This window comes from Oryzias melastigma, linkage group LG9 (assembly GCF_002922805.2).
Source record: "Oryzias melastigma strain HK-1 linkage group LG9, ASM292280v2, whole genome shotgun sequence".
NCBI lineage: Eukaryota > Metazoa > Chordata > Actinopteri > Beloniformes > Adrianichthyidae > Oryzias > Oryzias melastigma.
This window is the reverse complement of record NC_050520.1, coordinates 24,959,194-24,965,646: the sequence shown is the minus strand read 5'-3', so window position 1 is coordinate 24,965,646 and position 6,453 is coordinate 24,959,194.

The window sequence follows — 6,453 nt, the reverse complement described above, 5'->3', positions numbered from 1 at the left end:
CATTAACGTCTCAAACTTGTCTAATCCTTTTCTCCTTAATCCTTCTTTAAAATAGCTGAGACAGCTTAGATCAGAACGAGACAAAAACGAGATCTCTTTTAGAGCTAATCCTTCTCAAATGTGTCTAATCCTTTTCTCCTTAATCCTTCATTAAAATAGCTGAGACAGTTTAGATCAGAACGAGACTATTATGAGATCTCTTTTGTTTCTCCCACTTCTTAAGTCTTGCTCAAAAAGCTTATCTCAATTCAAGCTCATTTGTCTCGTTGATGTCTTTGCTCATCTTTGCTCAAATCTTGCTCCTAAGGGTCCCTTAGGAGCAAGATTTGAGACACAAATGAGCACAGAACGATACAAGAATGAGACGCTCAAACTGATCTCAAACTTGTCTCAGGAGACGAGATTGAGCCACATTTGAGCAACAGATTTTTCCTATGGGTTACTTTAAAATATAAACAACGTTGAAGTATAATCCAATTATTCAAAAAAGGAAATGCTCAAAATATTAAAAATAAACTGCTCTTTTAATTCTCGTTTCTTAAGATGTGAGTCACAAAACACATAATACTAGATCATTTTAAATTGTTTTAAACTGCATTTAGAACTTTAACCATTTTTTAAGTAATTTACCAAAATATGACCACAGTGGGTCTTTAAATTGACGTCAACTTAGATGCAGCTCTCTGTAGCATAGAAGTGATGAAGAATCATTCCTCACTGGTCTTCAGTAAAGCATCTTTTGGGACCTCACAGATTAAATTTCGTTTACCTCCACAAATAATGTCATACCAGGAGTGAAGATTGACTTTTTGCAAGAGTTTGACCGTCATCGCCTTTTTCTCCTGAATACTGTTATTAATTTCACCGGAATTATTGTGGATAACAATTGACATTCCATAAAAAAAATGGAGATCAATGGTAAAGTAATTGTAACTACAAGTTGTATCTTTGGTGTTATAGGGGTATCAAGAAAATTCCACCTGCTTTCTTTTTCATCTCGGACATCTTGGATATTTACATCTTCACTTTGAAGGCCTTCATCTTTAGTTTCTACATCATTTTGGATTGCTTCGTCCTTCCTGAGTGGAAAAAAATACATTAAAAGAAAGGTTTGATTTTCTTTTCATTTCAGTTAAATATCACAGAAAAATGATCTGTAAACACTATTCCTTTGAACCCCAAAGTAGTGTTTCCATTTTTGGTTGATTAGGTGGTTTCCTGTCCAGCTGGGTGATTTTGATTCCAAATTTGCAGGCAAAAACTGCATTGTCTTTGTGTTTGGGGTCAGTCCAGCAGTTTTTTTGTTCCTTATTGAAATACGTTTCTACCTGGAATGTGTGGTCAGGGGCTGCTCTCACCTGCCATCAAGAGATCTATAGCTTATTAATAATAAAATAAATGTGTCCACTAATCTATTCCATAAATTAAATGTAAATTATGATTTTAGATGTTTTAACCATTTTTAAAATAAAAACAAAAATCAGTATTTTATATAAATCTTGTTCATTTACACTGTATAGCAGGGGTGCTCATTATGTTGAAGGATGTAGATCGTGGACTTTCAAAAATAATATAAATACATAAAATTCATAAATAAATAAATACACAAATATCTATTTAAATGAGAAAGCTGCAGGGGACAGCAAACGCACATAACTATCAATTATCTTTGGGCAGACGGCAGTTTGCCTTGGCTATCATCTTATAAATTGAGTTCAAATATCAATGTTTCTGTGATTTATTTAAAAAATATAGCTGGATTTCACTAGGGTTAAGGAATACATGTTTATATATGTATATACATATATATATATATATATATATATATATATATATATATATATATATATATATATATATATATATATATATATATATATATATTCCCATAAACATCTTTCTGAAAATTACAAGTTTTAAACAAAGGGCTTAATTGACAAGATTTGTATTTGTTAACTATGTATTGCTTAAAAAATAAACTCATGCCAATATAAAGAAAAGACACTCTAATTCTTAATAAAGACTGCCACCTGCAAAATGCTGAGTGTAGAGCTCGCTCAGGTTATCACAAAAAATTGGTTCATCCATGGATTTTCCAGAATTTTTAAATAGGAATCAAGTGTTCCTGTTGTAACAGACTGTTGGTTAGGTATTCTAGTGACTACAAAAAGAGTTTTTTTTTTACCGTCTGCAGCAAAGAGAGCCTGTTGACTCTTGGCATTTTCTACTTCTGCTTTTCTTACTTTTTATATACATTTTTTTTCAAGTTGCAATTTTTCACAATGTACTAATTAACTTTTTTTCCCCCCTGTCGACCTCTTTAAATGGGACTTAAAAAATGGTGACTGTTTTCCTTGCCAAATTATTAACAATTTAAAATAAACTTGTTTAATTCCTGAAAATATGATCTAAAATCAGCTATGTTCTGCCCCTCATAGGTTGAAAGAGGCATTACAGTTGAATTTTGCGATTGGTCAACTTTACCAACTCAAACAGTGAAATTTATGCAAAGCTGCAGCCCTCCAAAGTCTGAAAGGCACAGTCTATTTTTGGTTTAATTTTTGAAATCTTTTAGTATTATTTTTCTTCTGTGAAGATTACAGAAAATTTAGTTACGTTTTGCCTTCTGGAAACCCATAAATGTTTACATTTAGGCAAAACTTTTTCTGCTATCCTACAAACTGTTACCTTACAAACAGTTAGCCTACAAAATACCTGACCCCGGCCCCTTGAAAAGTGGAAAAGACCTATGTGGCCCTCACAAGAAAATTTTGGGGACCCCTGTATTACATTCAAGGCGATTTACAGTACCGTAAATGTTTTTCTTTTGGCTAACTGTTGGGCAAAACAAATGTTAGAAAGCTTTCATAGCACTAACTGCGGTCATAAAATCTGCCAGGTCACAATTTTCAGTGTTACATCGGTCTTTACCATAGACCAGGGGTCACCAACCTGGTGCACGCGGGCACCAGGTTGGTGACCCCAGAGACCCTACAAGGTACCTGCAGGTCTCTTCTAAAAATAGCACAACTCACTTGTGAGCTGCATCTATAATTAAATTTTATTCTGTTGCTATTTTGTTGCTATGCATAGATTTAAAAATGAAAAGGTCTTAAAAATAAGTTCATAATACATGAACTTTAGATAAGTTTAGGTGACCTCTGACCTATTCCAGTTCAAAGATCATTAATTTAGTTAAAAATGCTGCAGATTTGGTCATTAGTTCAAAATGTGACAAGATTTGTTTAAAAATATGTAAACTGATTTTTCTTTAACATTATATAATTGATAAAAATGCCATAACATAGTGAAAATGGGACAGTTTTTCCCATGAAATGTAAGAGATCACCTGAAAATGTAACAATTACTGAGATTAACTTGTGCTGAATATTGATATTTGTTTCCCAGCTTGTTGTCATTGTTGATAATTATGGTAAGAAGTCAGTGTCTTCACATAGAGGAGTATCATTATTCATTATTTATAATGTAAAACTAAAGCCAAATTTAGCAAATTTGTTATGTCAAAATAGTAGCCCTACGTATGACTCAGTACCCATGAAGTAGCCCTCAGTTTCTAAAAGGTTGGTGACCCCTGCCATAGACCGTTTATTCATATTATGGTCTAAACCCGTAAATCGGAACTCAATTTTCACTATGGTAGTGAACCGTATTATAAAATATATCTTTTAAAATCGACATCTAATTATAAAAAACACAAAGTTAAAGAATTAAAGTTAAAAAAATGTTATCATAGTTATTATCCAGAGTGCCCACCATCATGGAAACCAGAATTATTTAAATAAATACAACAATCTTGTTTCATGTGAAAATAAAACCAAACTTGAAGAAACCAAAAGGACATAAAAGGACATCGAGAAAACCGCATACATGCATTGAAAGAATATTTTCTTGAGTTTCTGTTCAGTTTCTTATACAGCTTTTAATACACTTTGCATCAGAGTTTACTGCAGTTTCTTATAAATTGTCTTTGTGTGTGTGGGAGTTTGTGTTTGTGTGAGTGGGGGGTGTCAATCAAGCTCAAAGTTTGTTTCATTTTGAAAAGGTCATGAATTTTTTTTTTTTTTTTTTTTTTGCCAGATTAGACATTACAAAGCGTGTCATCACATACAGTGTATACATTTGAAGACAAAATAAATTCAATTTAATCATTAGTAAAAGAGAAAAGGAAAAGAAAAAAACAGACAAAGACAATTATAACATAAACCAAATTAACAACATAAAATACAATTTTTAAAAGGAGAAAATTATAACTGTACTTAGAACTCTAAATATAATTGAGAGGAATCAATGTATAAATAATCCCAACTAAGATTATCCATAAATGAAATGGTAAATTAAAGGAAAAATCACAGCAGTCCAGGTAAACTGACAAAACAATTTAAAAGTTGCCTGACATTCTTATTTTTTATATTTTTTAGAGATTTACAAAAAAGATAAAACTTGTTTTTAAAAAAGAAAAAAACTGGACATTTGTGAATAAAAGAAAAAACAAAAACAACTAAGTTGTTGAGAAAGTTGAATTTATTTTCTTTGTCAAAATGAATTATTTATTTGACAGATTTTGATTTGTAGATGTTTAGACTGGACACTCAATATTGTTGTCCTTTATATTATTGCAATTATCTTCAGTTATGTTGTTATAAACACACAATACAAAAACATAAATATTGTATATTTCTTCAGTTCTATGAGGTGGTGTCACCTCACAGTTTAAAGGCCCTGGTTCAATTCCCAGCTGGGGCCTTTCTGTGTGGAATTTACATTTTGTCTAAATATAGTGACATCAGCTAAATTGGGCCACTTTTAGGTTAAACCATTGGGAAACTGTGAATAAAAAACAATGTATGACATTTGATTGTGTTCCTAATATTAATAGTAATAGTTTTTAATGTGTTTGTGTTGAATTTAGGGGATGACATATTATTTTTACAATTCTACAGCTGTTAAAACTTTAGCTGTTGTGAGATCTACCACACATATTCATGTGGAAACTGTCACATCCTCACAACATTCATGTGGGTTTTCTCCAACTTCCTCCTATAGTCTAAAAACCTGTTTTCCTGGTTAAGTGATTCATCTTAAATTGTCAAAAGGTGTTAAGAGTGTGTGTGGTTGTGTGTCTCTGTGATGGACTGGCCTTCACCCAACAGTAGCTGGGATAGGCTCAAGCATCCCTCTGTCTCCAAAATGATTGAGCCCTGCGACACACTAGTGACCTGCAGGGTGTATCCCACCTTCACATTTCTTGAAGTACTGATTGCAGAACAAATTTGATACTGTATATATACGGTGTTGCAGTTATCTCTTCTCAACTTCAGTAATGCTAATCTGTAAAAGAAATCCCAAACAAGAATCTTTGTTCATTCTATTAAAACGCAGCTTAATTTAGTGGTAAAAAGTAAAAACCACTGCTGGCAAGAGAGCAGGGAGAGTCAAAGTCAGAGGGAAGTTGGATGCCTAGCTGTAGTTTATGCACATGACTAACAGTTTATGTTTCACACAAACATGAAACATATCCAGGCATTTCCTGTGTGGTTTTCTTTGTATTGCCACTGCTTGAGTTTTTTTTTTGTTTTTTTTGCACTTCGCTCAATGCAGACACACAAAAAGAGTCTCAAACCTCAAACTGAAAACAGAAATTTCCTGTTGAGTCAAGAACCAGAGATGCCAAGATCAAAACATTTAATAAAAAGTCAACTCAAACTCGAAAACAATCCATCAAATACACTCGATTTAATAAATATAATCACAAATCCACTAAAAACAGCACATCTTCAATCATGTTTTCGGTTTTATAAAAAGCTTTTTGAGAACAAAATGCTGCCAGCATATTATTTTAATATACAGTTTGTACAGTTGACCATTTTTACACTAATTATTTCATGAGAAAATATTATTATTCAGGTCTGGAAAATGATTGTCTTATTTCAAATTAAAATAAATGCTTTTTGCGTGATACATATTACAGACAGAAGTAAAGCTATAATAATTGATTCACAGTAGCATCAGGTACCTAAATATTTGTAAATCAACTTCTTTATCAGGTGAAACAGCATGAATATTGTGCTCACATTTAACAGTCACACTTTTGCACTAAAGAAAACAAAGACAATGATAACAACCAAGTAGAACCATTCATTGATGAGCCAAAAGGTATAAAAAATAGACATTTATGCTCAAAACTCAGAAAACAAGCCAATGTGAAAACATGCTCAAACTTGTAACTTAAAACTGGGTGCAAAGTAGTTGCCAATAGATATTGCAATATGCCAAATTTCTAAACATCCCCTTTGATTCTGTCATACTTTAAGAACTGGTAAAATGCTTAAAACATGCAAGATTTGGTGAGCTCCTGGTGATCTTTTTAACTGGAAAGTTATTGCAGGATAAAACAAAACAATTGTTTTCTGTAAAAAGGAATAATAACCATTA